Source organism: Palaemon carinicauda, chromosome 20, assembly GCF_036898095.1.
Source record: "Palaemon carinicauda isolate YSFRI2023 chromosome 20, ASM3689809v2, whole genome shotgun sequence".
Classification (NCBI taxonomy): Eukaryota; Metazoa; Arthropoda; class Malacostraca; order Decapoda; family Palaemonidae; genus Palaemon; species Palaemon carinicauda.
In genome coordinates, this window is record NC_090744.1 from 65849195 (window position 1) to 65869265 (window position 20071).

Sequence of the window (20071 nt, forward strand, 5' to 3'; positions counted from 1 at the left end):
GGTAGTCTCAGTGGTGTCAGGTGTATGAGGACAGAAGAGATTATGTAAGAATATGCCAGACTATTCGGTGCATATGTAAGCAAAGGGAAAATGAACCGTAACCAGAGAGAAGGATCCAATAAAGTACTGTCTGGCCAGCCAAAGGAGCCCATAACTCTCTAGTGGTAGTATTTCAATTGATGTCAATTACTAATAAAATGGCTGCTTGTTTAGACTTAACTACTGATGCTCAGGTAAGTAATGATGATGGAATGGTTTTATGAGGACCCTAAAGTATAACCAACACCCATTAAAGATATCAGGCCAACTGTATATAGTAATCCCTAATCCCTCGCCATACTACAGCACACACACCGCTCCCTCAGTGCATCCTGGATTTATAAATATAATTCATGTTATTCTGTATCACTGACTCTTTATATCACAGTGACCTAGGAAATCTTAAGGTTTATGATTTTTTGTTAAAAATAGTAAATTTTGGACCTAAAAATTAACAAATCAAATTACAATAAATAAAAATACAGAAACTCAGTTCGGTACTGAAAACAATGTGTACAGTATGTTGTGAAGAAAATGAGCAGTGCCCCATATGTGAAAACACTTGGTCATCTAAATGGAAAAATAAACTCAAAGTGTGAGGAGAGCAGATTAACTTGTCCAAATGATTTCGTATAAGGTACATTACTGGCTGGTAGAGAGACAACCAATTAAAGCACATGCTATTCAGTATCCTGGCCTCTGATTGGATGTTAGACCCTTTTATCACTCAAGTATCCTAAACTGTCCAGTTTGATTCTATCCATGCGTATGTAACATGGTTTTCTGTGTGGTGGGGTTTTTTGGGGGGCATTTTTGGCTAAAATTGCAGAATAACAAAGCCGGAGATTATTTGTATTTTTCCAAGCATATAAACCTGGAACTACTTATAGGGGTTATTACTTTTTGGCAAAGCTGAAAGACTAGCCAAGACAATTTTAGTGAGGGATTAACTAACCCCATCCGATAGTTAGCGGGTGGGGGGCGAGGTGGACTGGCTAACTCGCTCACTCACACCAGTCGGCTCAGTAACCACTTTTGCTTTCTGGCAGGACTTCTTGGGGGACAGGTTGGTGGGCCAATTTGTATAAATAGCTCCAAGTTTGTATGTTACGAAAAATACAAATTATCTCCAAATGTTATTTGTTCTGCCGCAAATACAAACCCTTCGCTATTTATAGGGGCGACTTATTCTTAGGAGAAAGTCCTACCAACTGGTCTTCACATTACAGCCACTCGTAAATCTATCAACAAGCAAAAATGTCCTAAAATAAATGGCTGAAAGAATCATAGCATTAAACCTTACTTCATAAAAATTGTGGACTTTAACGCTTACAAAACTTTGCCACAATATTAGAGAATGTAAACAATCCTCTCATGCTACTCACCATAATTTCAAAACTCTTCTTAGTGATACAAACACTTCCTCATATCTAACTTCTGAAGTTCTCAAAATTGGCAATTAATTTCTTTCACCTTTAGCAGCACTGTTATTTGTTGATAATTTCTTCAAAACTAACCTATGAGAGAAAAATAACAGTAAAAACTTGGCTGAATTTAGCAGTTCTACAGTATAGTAATATATTTAATACTAGATAGAGTACATACAACTGAACAAGAACACATATATAATGAATTAAACCAGGTTCTCTACTAACAGGTACAGAATGTTTATAACTTCTCACATTCACAATTTATACTGTCAATAAGATTTGCAATACATCACCTGGACAATTCAGACTCTTGAAGCTCTTAGCACAATTGCCATTTCTTTTATATAACCTCATTCTCCATTATTGAAAGGGGAGAGATTATCTAGCCCATGATTCCCACTCTACTCTTGTAGAGGTGACCTGATTAGATTTAGATATGGGAGGGAATCTTTAAATGAAATAATCTCCAGGTAATTTTCAGAATACCAGTGTTTTAAAAATGTATTCTTTCTGGTTGAAATAAAAAAAGATTAAATAAAAAATTCACACTATCCTAATGCTCTGTTTTAACCTATTTTACCTTTAATAGCCAAAGTAGTTTCAAAATAATACTAAATAAATGAGCAAATTCTGAAATTTGATTGAAGACTATGCTCTTTCGTTGTTTCACAACCTAGAAAGATTGATCTTCAACGACAACTTCTTGGTTCTGCCAGTGCTAAAGAGAGACACACACTAAAGCCCAAGATGTTGAGTCCTCTTCAGATAGCACAGCAGTTCCACCAGTTCTTTCCAACTTAACTCTTTAAATATTTCAATAGACATTCTAACTTTCCTGTAGACATTCCTAATGGAAGCTTTGTATATTTTATACATGTAGGAACATAATGAACTTCACTTCCACAGATGTAGATCTTTCTTTCCCAAATTGTTGCCCAATTGAGAAAAAAAGTAATCTACCTTTAATAGCACTCATCAAAGCTTCCTATCTAATAGCTTAGATGTGAGGTAATAAACAAACCATCTGAAGCAGGTCTGCAAATAACCGGCAACTGAAGAAGCCAAGTGACAAAGAGAATGAAGCATCTATACCACTTGATGCTTGAATGTTCATCCCATCAAATGCATGTGTTTATTGAAGGAAAGAAAATTAGAAATTTAAATTTCAAAATTTTTGCATGTTAAGATAGATTAAGTAGAGCTTCTGGAGATAAAACAATATGAACATCAGGAGATTTAAAGAAATAATGGCAACTGCATACTTTGCACAGTATTCTTATGACCAAAAGTGCTTCAAGGAAATAATAGCAATTACATACTTAGCACAATTCTTACCAAAAGTGCTGGTATACATATGAAACCACACTTCAAAATGTATACATTTTTATAATGAGATGAAATATTGATGCCAATATTCTACTACCCTTAGCAAAGAATAAATTGACTAATTGTGCTGATTTCTAAAACATAATGTATAACATGACCATAAATATACTCTATGCTTCATTAATAATTTAATCTAGAACAGTATACAGTAGTACATGAAAAATATGAAAATAGCACCTAGAATAAACTGATACACTATATATCAATAAACTAAACTAGGTACAGGACTTATAATATTTATCATACTTACAAATAACAGTATACACCTTAGAGCAATATGATTGCAACACCAAGACGTCATCAATAAATCACATTAGAGAATCAGGTTTTCTAAATTGTGAGCACCATCTAACAACTTCCAAACTTAGTAGCACATGATCAACCTTCGGCGGCATCTGAAATATCAAATTAATTAATTTCGAGTCACCATTATAGTGATGAAGTTTTGATTTGAATTATAGGGAATAATATTTCATACCTACAATCACAAGGAAATGAAAGCAGTTAACATTATTAAACATTAGCAGCTCTTATCAGTTACCGTATTGTCCATATTCTTTATTCTCAAGAGCTTGTTTTCTGAGCTAAAGGCAAACAATTTTGAAACTAAAAACCTATCAATGCAATTACTATTACCTATTAAGGTTTGTTGCTTCCCTTTAGTTTCACTTTCACAATTTATTGGCTGTTAGATAAAAAAAAAAAAATAAAAATATGACTAGCAAAGCCCTTTATAGAAAAGGAAAGACCAATGAAATAGCAAAAAGATCATAAAAAACATTATACAAGTGAAAAATTTTATTTTCATTAGTAAAATAAATTTTTGAATATACTTACCCGATGATCATGTAGCTGTCAACTCCGTTGCCCGACAGAAATCTACGGTCGGGATACGCCAGCGATCGCTATACAGGTGGGGGTGTACACAACAGCGCCATCTGTGAGCAGGTACTCAAGTACTTCTTGTCAACAAGAACTCAATTTTCTCCTCGGTCCACTGGTTCTCTATGGGGAGGAAGGGTGGGTCCTTTAATTCATGATCATCGGGTAAGTATATTCAAAAATTTATTTTACTAATGAAAATAACATTTTTCAATATTAATCTTACCCGATGATCATGTAGCTGATTCACACCCAGGGTGGTGGGTGGAGACCAGCAAACATGTTAACAAAAGAAGCTAAGTATCCCGTATTTCATTTTAGTAGTTATTCAAAATAACAAACATAAAATAAATAAGTACCTGGTAAGGAAGTCGACTTGAACCATTACTCTGCCTTTTTAAGTACGTCTTCCTTACTGAGCCTAGCGGTCCTCTTAGGATGCTGAACGACTCTTAGGTGCTGAAGTATTAAGGGCTGCAACCCATACTAAAGGACCTCATCACAACCTCTAATCTAGGCGCTTCTCAAGAAAGAATTTGACCACCCGCCAAATCAACCAGGATGCGGAAGGCTTCTTAGCCTTCCGCACAACCCAAAAAACACAATAAAAAGCATTTCAAGAGAAAGATTAAAAAAAGGTTATGGGATTATGGGAATGTAGTGGTTGAGCCCTCACCTACTACTGCACTCGCTGCTACGAATGGTCCCAGGGTGTAGCAGTTCTCGTAAAGAGACTGGACATCTTTGAGATAAAATGATGCGAACACTGACTTGCTTCTCCAATAGGTTGCATCCATAACACTCTGCAGAGAACGGTTCTGTTTGAAGGCCACTGAAGTAGCGACAGCTCTCACTTCATGTGTCCTTACCTTCAGCAAAGCAAGGTCTTCTTCCTTCAGATGAGAATGGGCCTCTCTAATTAAAAGCCTGATGTAGTAAGAAACTGCGTTCTTAGACATCGGTGAAGCAGGTTTCTTGATAGAACACCATAAGGCTTCAGATTGTCCCCGTAATGGCTTTGTCCGTCTTAAATAGTACTTAAGAGCTCTTACTGGGCAAAGTACTCTCTCAAGTTCGTTCCCCACCAAGTTGGACAGGCTTGGGATCTCGAACGACTTGGGCCAAGGGCGCGAAGGAAGCTCGTTTTTAGCCAAAAAACCGAGCTGCAAGGAACACGTAGCCGTTTCAGATGTGAAACCTATGTTCCTGCTGAAGGCGTGGATCTCACTGACTCTTTTAGCTGTTGCTAAGCAAACGAGGAAAAGAGTCTTTAATGTGAGATCCTTAAGAGAGGCTGATTGAAGCGGTTCGAATCTTGATGTCATCAGGAACTTTAAAACCACGTCTAGGTTCCAGCCTGGTGTGGACAACCGACGTTCCTTAGAGGTCTCAAAAGACCTAAGGAGGTCCTGTAGATCTTTGTTGGTGGAAAGATCCAAGCCTCTGTGGCGGAAAACCGCTGCCAACATACTTCTGTAACCCTTGATCGTAGGGGCTGATAGGGATCTGACATTCCTTAGATGTAACAGAAAGTCAGCTATCTGCGTTACAGAGGTACTGGTTGAGGAAACTGCCTTCGCCCTGCACCAGCTTCGGAAGACTTCCCATTTTGACTGATAGACTCTGAGAGTGGATGTCCTTCTTGCTCTGGCAATCGCTCTGGCTGCCTCCTTCGAAAAACCTCTAGCTCTTGAGAGTCTTTCGATAGTCTGAAGGCAGTCAGACGAAGAGCGTGGAGGCTTGGGTGTACCTTCTTGACGTGAGGTTGACGCAGAAGGTCCACTCTTAGAGGAAGAGTCCTGGGAACGTCCACAAGCCATTGCAGTACCTCGGTGAACCATTCTCTCGTGGGCCAGAGGGGAGCAACCAACGTCAACCGTGTCCCTACGTGAGAGGCGAACTTCTGAAGTACCCTGTTGACAATCTTGAACGGAGGGAACGCATACAGGTCTAGATGGGACCAATCCAACAGAAAGGCATCCACGTGAACTGCTGCTGGGTCTGGAATCGGAGAACAATACAACGGGAGCCTCTTGGTCATCGAGGTAGCGAATAGATCTATGGTGGGCTGACCCCACAGGGCCCATAGTCTGCTGCAAACATTCTTGTGAAGGGTCCACTCTGTGGGGATGACCTGACCCTTCCGGCTGAGGCGATCTGCCATGACATTCATGTCGCCCTGAATGAACCTCGTTACCAGCGAAATCTTTCGATCTTTTGACCAAATGAGGAGGTCCCTTGCGATCTCGAACAACTTCCTCGAATGAGTCCCTCCTTGCTTGGAGATGTAAGCCAAGGCTGTGGTGTTGTCGGAGTTCACCTCCACCACCTTGCTTAGTTGGAGGGACTTGAAGCTTATCAAGGCCAGATGAACTGCCAAAAGCTCCTTGCAATTGATGTGAAGTGTCTTCTGCTCCTGATTCCACGTGCCCGAGCATTCCTGTCCGTCCAGAGTCGCACCCCAGCCCGTGTCCGATGCGTCCGAGAAGAGACGGTGGTCGGGGGTCTGAACAGCCAATGGTAGACCTTCCTTGAGAAGAATGCTGTTCGTCCACCACGTCAGTGTTGACCTCATCTCTTCGGTAACAGGAACTGAGACCGCTTCTAGCGTCATGTCCTTGCCCCAGTGAGCAGCTAGATGATACTGAAGGGGGCGGAGGTGGAGTCTCCCTAACTCGATGAACTGGGCCAGTGATGAAAGTGTCCCTGTTAGGCTCATCCACTGCCTGACTGAACATCGGGTCCTTCTCAGCATGCTCTGGATGCATTCTAGGGCTTGATTGATCCTTGGGGCCGACGGAAAAGCCCGAAAAGCTCGACTCTGAATCTCCATACCTAGATAGACAATGGTCTGGGATGGGACGAGTTGGGACTTCTCTAAATTGACCAGGAGGCCCAATTCCTTGGTCAGATCCAAAGTCCATCTGAGATTCTCCAGACAGCGACGACTTGACGGAGCTCTTAAAAGCCAGTCGTCCAAATAGAGGGAGGCTCTGATGTCTGCCAAGTGAAGGAATTTGGCAATATTCCTCATCAGTTTGGTAAACACAAGAGGTGCCGTGCTTAGGCCAAAGCACAGGGCTTGGAATTGGTACACAACCTTTCCAAAGACGAACCTTAGGAAAGGTTGGGAGTCTGGATGGATGGGGACGTGAAAGTAAGCGTCTTTCAGGTCTAACGAGACCATCCAGTCCTCCTTCCTGACCGCTGCTAGGACCGACTTCGTCGTTTCCATCGTGAACGTCTGCTTGGTGACAAAAGCATTGAGAGCACTGACGTCCAGCACCGGTCTCCAACCTCCTGTCTTCTTTGCTACCAGGAAGAGGCGGTTGTAGAAGCCCGGGGATTGATGGTCCCGAACTATGACAACCGCTCCCTTTTGTAGCAAGAGCGACACCTCTTGTTGCAACGCTAGCCTCTTGTCCTTCTCCTTGTAGTTGGGAGAGAGGTTGATGGGAGATGTAGCTAGAGGGGGACTGCGGCAGAAAGGAATCCTGTAGCCCTCCCTTAGCCACTTCACAGACTGAGCGTCTGCACCTCTGCTCTCCCAGGCTTGCCAGAAGTTCTTGAGCCTGGCTCCCACTGCTGTCTGGAGAGGAAGGCAGTCAGATCCTGCCTTTTGCGGACTTGGAACCCTTCTTGGACTTGCCACGGTGACTGTCGGCACGGGTACCTCCTCTGCTGGAGGTTCTGCCACGAAAGGGCGGGATGAACCTAGTTGCTGGAGTGTCCACTGCAGCAGGACGGAAAGGCCTAGGCACGGGAGGTAAAGCTTTAGCCTTACGTGCGGAAGAGGCCATTAGATCATGGGTATCCTTCTGGATAAGCGAGGCAGCCATACCCTGAATCAACTCCTCCGGAAACAGACACTTGGAGAGAGGAGCAAACAACAACTCCGACTTCTGGCAAGGAGTGATCCCAGACGACAAGAAGGAGCAAAGATGTTCTCTCTTCTTGAGCACTCCCGACACGTACGAAGCCGCAAGCTCACCAGACCCATCCCGAATAGCTTTGTCCATGCTGGACATGATAAGCATGGCCGTGTCCTTATCCGAAGGGGAAGTCTTCCTGCTTAAGGCTCCCAAGCACCAATCGAGGAAGTTGAAGATCTCGAAAGCGCGAAAGACTCCCTTCAACAGATGATCCAAGTCAGAAAAGGACCAGCAAACCTTAGATCGTCTCATAGCCAGCCTGCGGGGAGAGTCAACCAGACTTGAGAAGTCGCCCTGGGCAGAGGCAGGAACTCCCAAGCTGGGTTCCTCTCCCGTGGCATACCAGACGCTAGATTTGGAAGCAAGCTTGGTAGGCGGAAAGATGAAAGAAGTCTTTCCCAGTTGCTTCTTGGACTGCAACCACTCTCCCATAACCCTCAAAGCTCTCTTAGATGAGCGTGCGAGAACAAGCTTGGTGAAGGCAGGAGCAGCAGACTGCATGCCCAGAGCAAACTCGGAGGGAGGAGAGCGAGGGGTTGCAGACACAAACTGTTCCGGATACAAGTCCCTGAACAAGGCAAGGACTTTACGAAAGTCTAAGGAGGGAGGCGAAGACTTGGGCCCTTCAAAGTCGGAGTGCGGTTCATCCAAATGTGCAGCTTCGTCATCCGAAATTCCATCATCCGAAAGCTGAGGAGGAAGTGGCAAAGGCGGAGCAGACAGCTGCACGGCTGAATCCGGCAGCACGGGTGCATGCGTAGCTGCTGCGGATCCAACAACATGCCGCTGCTGGTCGGTCTGCGAGCTGGCAACAACAAAGGCAGAGTGCTGGTGCGTGGGAGGGACTGCCGTGGGTTGCGGAGCATGCCGTGTTGGATGCGGAGCATGCCGCATGGGTTGCGGAGTATGCCGCATTGCGTCAAAACACGGCAGCTCTACAGCACCTTCCCACTGCTGATGCGGTGGCTCACGCATGTCAACGGATGGTGCGGCAAGAACATGCGTCTGGCAGGGTGGACTGCGCATCGGTGGTGGAGCTCTCACAGGTGGAGTGTGGGAGCGGGCAGCCGCAGTATCTGCTGAGCGCACAACCGTGGCAGGTTGAAGGTTAACAGGTGCAGTGTCAACCTTCTCAGCATGATACTCCTGCATGAACGCGGCAAGCTGAGACTGCATAGTCTGCAGCATAGACCACTTAGGGTCTACCGTGGTTGGAGCAGCAACAGACGGAGTAGTAGCCTGCTGTGGAACCACTCTACCTCTCTTGGGAGGTGTGCAGTCTTCGGAAGACTGCGGCGAGTCCGAACTGACCCAGTGGCTACATCTGGGCCGTTGGACTCGCTCGGAAGGGACCTTACGCTTGAGAGGTCGTGAGACCTTGGTCCATCGTTTCTTCCTTGCAACTTCTTCCACAGACGAGGAATGACAGGGCTCATTCGTCTGTTTGTGGATGGGACGATCTCTGGCAGATACGTCCGCAACCACTGAGGGTACATCCGTACGCTGATCAAGGCCTGCCGAACCCTTTGGTCCTTCGACATTGCTTCTCCCCTGGGCTTGGGAGCTTGCAAGAGGTCTGGGAGGACGACTGGCACGAACAGATGTACCCTCATGCGCAACACTGACACTGACACTTTGCACTTCACTTGCACTACGAACACTTCCCACTGCACTTTTCGCTTTCAGCTCTTTGACGTCTGCCAAAAGCTGATTACGGTCACTAGCCAACGACTCCACTTTGTCACCCAGAGCCTGAATGGCACGCATCATATCCGCCATGGATGGTTGAGCACTAGTAGCAGGGTCGGGAGTCACCACTACAGGGGAAGGAAAAGGTTGAGGGGCATGGGGAGAGGAAAAATCAACAGAGCGAGAAGAACTCCTCCTGATCCTATCCTTCTCTAGCCTACGTGCATTTTTAAGGAATTCGTTAAAATCGAATTCCGAAAGCCCAATGCACTCCTCACATCGATCTTCCAATTGACAGGATTTACCCCTACAATTGGAACAAACGGTGTGAGGATCAATGGAGGCCTTCGGAAGACGCCGAGTACAAGCCCTAACACTACACTGCCTGTACTTAGGGACTTGAGACTGGTCAGACATCTGGAATTGAAGAAATGGTCAAGGGGGGATTCCAAAAACTAGCAAAGTTCGTTAACAATTAATCCAAATTAAAACCAAAAGCTTGCTAAGCTAATGAAAAAGATTCCTGAATAGCGAAGGCTAAACTCTAGAGCGAATACATCACCAATTTGTGAGAAAACAACTCCAGAATCAACAGCGTATCCAAGTAGGTCTAGCCGGTGGCACGACAGAGGAAAAATTGAGTTCTTGTTGACAAGAAGTACTTGAGTACCTGCTCACAGATGGCGCTGTTGTGTACACCCCCACCTGTATAGCGATCGCTGGCGTATCCCGACCGTAGATTTCTGTCGGGCAACGGAGTTGACAGCTACATGATCATCGGGTAAGATTAATATTGAAAAATAAAAAGCCATACATGATTCAACATTCCCTTTAATGTTTGCTAAAAATTACCTAGCCAAGTTTAACATGACAAATTCGTAGATAATTTTTATTTTCCCTAACTATACAGACCATGGCTATTTATTAGGGGTTATACTTTCGGCGGAGCTGAAATGACGAGACATTAAAATTTAGCGAGGGTTAACTACCCACACCGCTAATTAGCGGGGGTAGGGGGGGAGGGTGGTTAGCTTGCTACCACTCCCATTCACACACCTGTGATTTAGTCACTTTGCTTGGAGGTAGGACTTCAAGGGGGATAGGGATGGCGGGCAAAGTTTGTATAAATAGCTAAGGTTTGTATAGTTAGGAAAAATACAAATTATCTACGAATTTGTCATTTGTTCCGTAACTGGAATACAAACCACGCTATTTATTAGGGGTGCCTCACCTATTAGGAAGGGTGGACGTCCCTGCCAATCTGGCTTTTGGCTTTGGCCGGGGACTTCTTATCTGGGTATGTTAGTACTCAAAAATAAGGAGTTCCTGCCCTCGCTAAACCTTGCTACGCAAGGTCCGCGGCCTATGCAAGCTGTGTGTCGAGACGTGTAGAAGTGTGACTGTCAAGGTAAAATTATCCAGAGTCTATGTAGGAAAAACCGGATGTAACCAAGACTTCCCAATACCACCTCTCCAGGGTAAGGGGAAGCAACAGTATTAGCTTAATACTAGGTACACAAGGGAGCATGGTTTACCTGCAGTGGTTTGAGGTCAGCAAAAGAATAAGAGCCAGTCAAATCTTTTCATTCACGCAGACTAAAACTGGGTAACAGTGCCCTCAACTTTCTGCTACTTGTCCAATAAGGAGCTTGAGGTATACAACCAGCTGTTGTGCAGCCACCACCGGACCGATAGAGATCGTATCGAGTTCCTGTGGGTCACATCTTGCAGGAGAAAGGTTGTGAAAGTCACCTGGAGCATTCACATCCTTTCTTGTAAAACCTGCGTCACAGAGTAATCTGCTAAGAAGGACCAGGGGCATAGTTATGCCCCTGACACTGTGAGTCATCATGATGAAATGATGTTTCGGTGATCCTCCTCTAGTCTCTCCCAGTGCTGACAAGAGGAGGGACCTGGGCAGACTGTTGCAATTTTCTTTAGGTAAAGTCTCATACCTTACCCTGGGTACAGTAACGGATAATTTGGATTGTCCATTACCTAGTTGAGACTTGTGTAAGATCCGTCACCTCTGGAGACGGTGTATGGTGACATACTCAGGGACGAAACTGAACATTGTCTTTCGCCCTTCTCCATAATGAGCAATGTCGAAAGAGAGACCCTGAAATTCCTTGACTCGTATGGTTGCTGTCCGAGTGTGTAGGAACATTGTGTTCTTAAATCAGGAGAGAATTTGTTGCCTAGTGAAGTGGAACACAAGGAGGTCCCTTTAGGGATCGGAGATTTGAACCATGTTGAGAGGAAAGTCTCAATTCCAACTGGGGAAAGGCAAGTTGTAAGTCCGTATGAGTTAGGAAAAGTCTATCGATAAGAGGGTGTCCCTTTCCTTCAGTTTGAAGGTGAAGGATCAAGGTTGAGTGATCATCTTTCCCTGTCGAAACTGAATAGAGGGTCTTTTCCTCTTGCATATACTCGAGGATTCCGCTATTGCTGGAATCGAGGTATCGAGTGGAGAGAGACTTTCACATGACGCCAACCACACAAGACCTGATACTGCCTGGTAGACTGATACTGAGGAATTCCTCAGATATCTAGACAACCTTTTCGCAAAGAGGTATTGGGTAGTCTTCAGGCGTACAATCATAGCAAAGCTATAGCTTGTGGTAGGTGTGAAGTGGGTTGTCTGTTATGTGGAGAGGGTTCACTTGGAGAGACTATCAGGAGCTGCAAAAGGTTTGGAGACCGTTCTGCATAATGCCATAGCGGAGCTAGGAGTCCTTGAGAGGTTGACCGATGTTCTAGCCTTGTTGAGTACCCTTCTCCAGATAAAATAGGGACGAGACGTAAACGTCATTGTTGTACCCACAGTTGTTGCCAGAGAGCCTAGGGGTCTAGGGCTGGTGAGCAACGATAGCCTGAGATTCAGGAGCGTTGCGAACAAACCCCCTAGTTGGAGGACCTCGTAAAGTCGGGACTTTGTTGGCTACATGGCGATCCAAAGTCCATTCGGTATACCTTATCTGAGATGCTGTGCACAGATTGTCGGCAAGCACATTCTTCCAGTCTGGAATGAAGCGGGCTGATAGTGGTATGGAACGGACTCTGGCCCATCTTAAGTGTTTAGATGGGAAGAGGCTACAAGCCAGTTCCTACTTGCTTGTCGACGAAAGTCTCTAAGTGGGGTGACGTCCATCACATCACTGAGTGGTTTGTTAGGAACCGATGAGGCTGCTGAAGGACCAGAAAGTTGGCCTTCATCTCTAAGAGATTCAAGTGAAGGTACCTTCGGGCTCTGTCCAGAGGGCTGAGGTCGTGTGGTGCAGCACTATGGTCCCTCCTTTCTTCTTTTTCCAACTCAAGTCTCCTGGAATGGAAGTCGTTCTCGTTTCGAGAAGGTTTTGGTGGAGATTGGTGTTAGAATCATTCCCAGATACACCAGTCTCCTGGAAGGGAAGTAGGGAAGATTTCCGTAGGTTTACCCTGATCACTGGATCTTGGTAAAAAGACTTCAGAAGTTCCAGTGTTAATGCAAGGTTGCCACTGAGTCTGCTAAGGTCAGTCAGTCGTCCCGAGAGAGCGGAGACAGAAGCCGATCCTGTGAGACCAGGATGGGTGTAGTGGAAAGACCGAAGCACAGTGCCTTGAACTGGTGTTTCTTGTTTGTCTAGACTGAATCTTCCAACATTCCTAGATGGATGGTTTGGACCTGGGAGTAAGTGTCCTTTCGGTCCAGTGTGCAAATGAAGACCTGAAGTCTTAGCCCTTGATCGAATTCCAACATGGTGTGGACATCGACCCAAAGGGACACCTCCTTGGTGACCCTTTTGCATGGAAGATTGTCGACGCTGGAGTCTTGACTCGTGTCGTAAAGGATCAGGCGCGATACCCAGCGTAAGAATTCTTCTAAAAGGAAGGCCACGCTTAGCCTTACCACACGCCCTGATGGGATTGATGCTATTCCTTAGAATAGAATCAATCTGGCAAATGTTAATCAATGGTTAACCGTTGGGTATCATGGTTACTGTGCTGTTGGAGTGCTCGCAAGTAGTTCCCTGTTGGCAAGCTGTTGATGAGGGTTGTTGAATGTTTATCAATCACTTTAGTGTGATGGCAAACGGCCAGTAGCGAGAAGTATGTTGTATATCTTCTGATCTAGGAACTACAGGAAGCGGTTGACTAATAAGTTCGAGTCACAAACTGATGGCAAATAACCGATGACCGATGAATCGGTGGTTTGTGAGCCGATGGCGAGTTCAAGATCAGCAAGCTGATTATGGTTCCCCCCCCCCGGTTTGGTCAGAGATGAGCAAGCTGAAGACTAAATCACAGGTGTGTGAACGGGAGTGGTAGCAAGCTATCCCCCCCCCACCGCTAACTAGCGGTGTGGGTAGTTAACGCTCGCTAAATTTTAATGGCTCATCATTTCAGCTCCGCCAAAAGTATAACCCCTAATAAATAGCGTGGTTTGTATTCCAGTTACCGAACAAACAGAATTTTACATAATTGACTTTGAATAACTTTTGATATAGTAAGAATACCAAAAACCATTTTGGTATCCAGTACTGAAAAAATGTAAAGAACAGAAAGAGGATTATATTTTTTTTACCTTCACATTGTACCATAATTTGAAAAACATTAAGCTAGCTACTGGCAGGTGGCAGATATGCTAAGCCCCTCACCACCACACCAAGTAGCCACTTTTACTTTCCCCCAGGAATTACGAGGTGACTGGGGTGGGGAAAAACCGAAAGCTTGAAACTACTTTAAAAATGTCCAATTCATTCCTACACTAATACAAACCCTACTCTTTTAACAGGAGACGTATCCTTTGGAATGCGGAAGTTCTTATGACTAAGCTGGAAAGTTTAAAAATGCTGGGATGTCAAAGTATTTGGACTCCCAGAAGTGCAAAAGTGATAACTCCTGTCCAACTAACTATCTGAAAAAAATTTGATGTCTGAAATATACTGCTATTCAAAGAAAATGATTGCATTCATTTCATCTTTCCTCACCCTTAAAAGGTGGATGGGGAAGACACTTTTGAATCCACAGAAATATTGTTCGGTACGGATCCTTACCTGAATCAATGTCAGATCAATTACCGACCACAACACCCAAAGGGAGGGAAATTAAAGGAAAACAGCCCACACATTCCTACCCCTCATCCTAGACTATGTCGTGACCTCTATTTTAGAAGACATGCAACAACCTACTGAGCTACCACTGGTTCATGAGAAATCATGCAAGGACTTGTGGATATACTACCACACAGTGGGACATGAAGACTATCTGGCATTTCCATACTTTGGCCCTGAAAACTTGTGCTACCAACAGGTTCTTCCTAAAGGATAAAGTTGACACAATGACTTAATGAGAGCATCTTTGCGTGGGTTCCTCAGATTCTTAGCTCCTGAAGCCATGAGAGTATGTTTTTGGAATTCATCTTTAACCTGCCTTTGGTAATTAAAATATTTCACTGCTGAGGTATGACGTGCCAAATCCATTTCAGGATATGCCATTGTGTCTTTACGGGACAAAGAAACAAATCATCCTGATCACTGGTTGCATCCTTAAGGGGAAAAATGGCTAAGGACTCAAATATGGGGACATGGATAGTAAAGGTTTTGCATCTTTACAATAAACTTTCAACAGGCGAGACACCTTCCTCAGTTGAATACTGTAATAACATACAAAATGCCATGTAGCTTACCTACTTGGTTTTCTGGGGCTAAAGCAAGAAGACAGTCAGTCAAGTGTCGAATCCTCATAGGAACTTTGCCTCAAAGGTTTCTTTGAGCCAAGGGACCCGAGATCTCGGGTGAAATTTCATGCAAATGGTTCGAATTCTCCTAGAGGACCAGTCTGCACAAAATACCTCATGAACACCTTCACAGGTGTTGCAGACTAGACAGACACAGCAAGGGAAGCTTGAGAGACACTTTCCAAACTTTCGCATCGACAGAACATCAGTGATGCCCAAGGCAGGCCACAACTTCCTTAGGTCCAGGACACTGCTGTCAGTCTGTGTACAGCTAAAGGAGATGAAGGAGCAAGTGTTTTACTATTACCTGTACCACCTTTTCCGAAGATTGCCCAGAGGGCAAGTTGAAGAATCCTTACCCCCAATCAATTCTTCCAGAGGACTCACCCCTATAGGAACCCTAGGGGAAGACAGGTCAGGCAACATCGCAACTTGAGCTATAAAGTTTTTAATTTCCAACACCAAAACTGAATAGTCCTTCGTTACAAATTCCACCAACTGCAGAGGTGGTCATGAACCGTACTCGACACGAGGCAATAACTACGAAGTCATGCCCCTTGCAAAATACATACGAATGACCAGGATCAATGGTAGGCTTCGACAAACCTGCCACACACTTTACCAGGTTTACCTGGACACAAACTCATGTCTCCACTATATTGTCCATTTAGTCTTGGAAACTGAAAGCAAAAGATTTACACAGCCAAATTTGAATAGGCCGCAAAAGTCCATGCATACTGCTTGCAGCCAAAGTCAACTCTAGTCTTGCTGACTGACAGGTGGGTGCTTGCGATTACCAGCCAACTACTGGTAGTAATAACTATTTGTTAAACTTTAATGGCAATTCCAGTTTCTCTAAAATTATTACTATTATTATTATTATAATAAGTTACAACTCTAGTTGGAAAAGCAGGATGCTATAACCCCAAGGGTTCCAACTGGGAAAAATAGCTAGGTTAAGAAATAAGGAAACGGATAAACTATACAAGTAATGAATAATGAATATAATAAATGTCTTAAAAACAGGAACATTAAAATAGGTCTGTCTTATATGAATTATGGAGAGACACTTCTGTCAGTCTGTTTAACGTAAAAAAAAAAAAAGAAAAATTCACTTCGTTTCGAACTTCTGAATTTCCACTGTTTCAACTGCCTGATTAGGAAGACTATTCTACAAGCTAGTCACAGCTGGAGTAAAACTTCTAGAATACTGTGTAGTATTGAGCCTCGTGATTGAGAAGGCAAGACTGTTAGAATTAAATGTACACTTAATATAACAAATTTTTAAGTAATTTGTATTTTTCCTAGTATACAAACCTGGAGCTATTTATAGGGGTATAATTTTGGCGTAGCTGAAAGACGACCCATGATAATTTCAGCGAAGGATAACTACCCCATCCTCTAGTTAGAGGGTGGGGCTGGGGTAGACTGGCTACCCTGCTCACTCTCACCTCTCGGCTGAGTAACCACTTTGCTTTATGGCAGGACTTCTTGGGGGACAGGGTGGCGGGCCAATTTGTATACAGTACTATCAAAATACAAATTACTTACAAATTTGTTATTTCTTCCGGCGTAGATATAAACCCTTCGCTATTTATAGGGTGACTTACTCTTAGGAGGGAGGAAGTCCTCACCAACTGGCCTTGGTCATGACCCGGGGTCCTCTCTATTTCGATCTGTGATCGATAGTAGAAGGGACCCTACCCTCGCTAAAATCAAGTGCCGATATGAGGTAATGCACTGATAGCGGCCTGCAGAAGCTTGTGTGTGAGTGGAACTAACAGTGTGGTTTATCTTTAACATAGGAACTTGAGAACAAAACCTATTGTTCTTAAAGACTTACCCAATACCCTCCCTCAAAAAGGTATTGGGGACGTAAAAAGTATTCTTCTGTACTTAGGAGGCACAAGGGAAATGGCTCTTGCCTGCAGCGAGATGAGGTCAGCTATGCTGAGGTGCTGTTTTCCCCAGAGGGGAGATGGTGAAAGGAAGAAAGGACCCAGGCATTCTTACTCATTCACCCAAGACTAATCCAGGTAGCCTCAACCCTCTGTTACTAGTCCATCAAGGAGCCTGAGGTGTTTAGACCATTTGTTGTGCGACCACCACAGGACCGATGGGAAAGGTCTCCATATTCTTGTGGGTTACGTCTTTGCAGGTAGTGGGCCGTGAAGGTCAACTGACGCTTCCACATGCCCACTTAACGCATCTGCGCCACAGAGTAGTTTCTTGAACGCCAGGGATGTAGCAACGCCACTGACGTTATGAGCTCTGGGTCTTAGGATGGAGGTGAGTCTAGATTGAGAGTAACCTCAATTGCCTTCCGATCCCAGAGGGGAAGGAAATCATTGAGGTCCTCCTCTTGACCTTCCCTGTGCTGGTCAACAGTGCCGACACACGGGAGCGAGCTGGTATTGTTCTTTTAAGGTAACCCCACAGACTCCTCACTGGGTAAAACCCCAGTTGGTGGGTTTACGGTTACTGAACGAAGACTTTATTTGAAATGGGCTGCACCTAGATTACAACACACACTGATTTTGAGGCTTGGCAATCCACTCAGGGACGCCGCTGAGGATTACTTCTCCCAGTCTCCTAGAGAAGGAGACATCAGAAGATGGATCATACAACATACTAACTCTCTTAGTCAAAAGCCCAAGTGAGTAGAAAGGCCGTCTTCCGTGTAAGGAAGCGATCTGCTGCCGGGCATAAAGGTTCAGAGAGGGGCCTTCAGAGACCGAAGGACCCAAACTGCGTTCCCAGGAGGAGGTTGAGATCCGACGGGGGACAAGTTATCTCACACTTGTATAAGTAAAGGCATCGATGGGAGAGAATCCCCTTCCACGACATCAGTCACAAAGGACCGAACACTTCGCCTGGAAGACCGACGCTGAAAAGTGTCAGAGATGCCTAAACATCTTTTCCGCAACTTGTTGCGAAAGGCCTCTCTGAGAGGGGTGGTGTAGGATTGTCCCAGGCGTGAAGTTGAAGCCAAGCTACGGCTTAGGAAAGTGTTTGCATGTTGCTACTTGGAAGATCGTGCCGTGGAGGAAGATCCCTCGCAACTCCGTCAGGACTGTAGAAGGTACGGGAACCATTCTGCGGGTTGCCATAGCAAAGCTATTGAAACTTTGTCTGGGGCTGCAGGAGGTACGAAAACCACTCTGCGGGATGCCATAGCAAAGCTATTGGAGTTATTGATAAGATCTTGCTTATCATGACTTGACTGAGGACTTTTTCACCAGACCGAATGGGGGGAAAAAACAAAAGAAACAAGGCACACCTCTAGGCCGCCCCACCGATCTTGGAATACATCTTGTTTGAGGGCCTGGTGTTCCGGGACTGGGGAATGGTCGAGTGGGAGCCTGAAGATCAGGACTGCTGCGAGCATAACCACAGTCGGGGACCTCACCAAGTTAAGACTTTGTTGGATACAAGATGATTCCAAGACACTAGGAGCCCACTATCTGGGTGGTTTTGCAAGCACATTCCTGTACCAGGAATGACGCGAGCAGATGGGGGCAACTAGTTGTCCTCTGTCCATCAGAGGCTTTGTACTTCTAGATGGTTCTCTTAGAGAGGTGAATGCTGGTACCTTTCTGAATCGGGCCAACGGATGAAGCTGGAATGGTGCGGTATATACTGTACCAACCCCCCTCTCTTTTGATGCCTTAAGGAGAGCATCAGATCCAGAGGGAAGACGAGAAGACAGGATTCTTTGCAGAAGCTCTCGTCTGCCACCCATCATCCGCGGATTGTCCAGCGGCAAGGGAGGGGGGGTGCATAGCAAAAAACACATCTCGACATGATGTCGAGATGTCTGTGTAACTAATTGCACGTTCTTGCAACAAAGGGGAACAGCCTGTTCTCCCTCCAACTGCCGCTAATCCGGTGTGGTTCGCCAAATAAGACCAATACCAAACGGTAAACCAGTTAATCAGTACAGCTTATGTTATAATAGCGAATCTCTATAGAGATCGCTTTCTGGACAAGAGACTGTACGCTAATCACCGAACGCATCCAACCAAACCCAAGAGGGGATTGAGACGTATCTTCAATCTATTGTTGGATGGGTAAAGAGCATAAGTCTACTACGGAGTAGTAACACCGAACTGTGAGCATGACACGCATACATGCGTAGTTAGACTTAAAAGTCGTATCTGGAACTCAGTTGGAGAACGTTGAAAACGTTCATAACGGAGGTTTCTCCTTCTTAGGACAAAAAAAAAAAAAAAAACGTTCGTACTTCTCCGTCTCCGATCGGTAAACTAGCATTAATATTAAATGTTCCCTACTAGGGAACAGATATGCTTATGAGAAGTTTCCAGCCAAAGCCTTTGTAGGAGACTAAGACTTCCGATCGGGGGAAAGGAAAAAATGACTATAAGGAGGCAGAACGTAAATGCTGTATGTCTGGTTACAGGAAAATAGCCAAGTAATGTACTGAATAACCTAGTTTCAGTAAGGGATATAAATATACAACTTAATAGAACGGAGTTCTGATTGCAAGATGTATATAGCCCTTATTGGCAGAAAGATCGCTTGCACGCATATATGTACTTGTCCATTTGCGCTAGCGCATGCGTATTCTCTGCCTCCAAGAAATGTTTGCAACAAATCCGGTTGCGGGAATAATGTATGTGCAACGAATCGCAACATTATTGCCGAAAGAATTTTGATCGTTGACTAACTAATATTTTCTTGAATGAGAGGGAACATGTTCTCAAACAAAATATACAGGTATGGAAGTGATCATTTCCCCTTTGGTTTACCCCCTCCTCTTTATACGAGGGGCTAGCCAGTGTTCATTACACAGAAACGGAAGTCTGGTTACCTGTGGGCGGGGTTTGAAACGTTCGTAAACGTAATGAAAAGTTATCCACGCTGTTGCTATCATTCTTTTAACGTCAGCTAACAATGTTCCTTCAGGACTAATTGTTCGAAACAATAACCCTGTAAGGATAAAATAAAAAGTCTCGGAAGCCTATCGTGTAAAA

The 20071-nt window shown here is 44.6% G+C and overlaps 1 long non-coding RNA gene across 1 annotated transcript in view; it reads right to left on the bottom strand.

The window, feature by feature from the left end:
- Positions 1-1398: 1398 nt before the first annotated feature.
- LOC137659506 (uncharacterized) overlaps positions 1399-20071 on the bottom strand; it is a 30699-nt gene continuing 12026 nt past the window's right edge. Inside the window, exons 2-3 of the long non-coding RNA XR_011047561.1 lie at positions 3106-3250; positions 1399-1556 (exon numbers count right to left, since the gene is read on the bottom strand). This is a non-coding gene — a long non-coding RNA (uncharacterized lncRNA). The remainder of the gene's footprint in view (positions 1557-3105; positions 3251-20071) is intronic.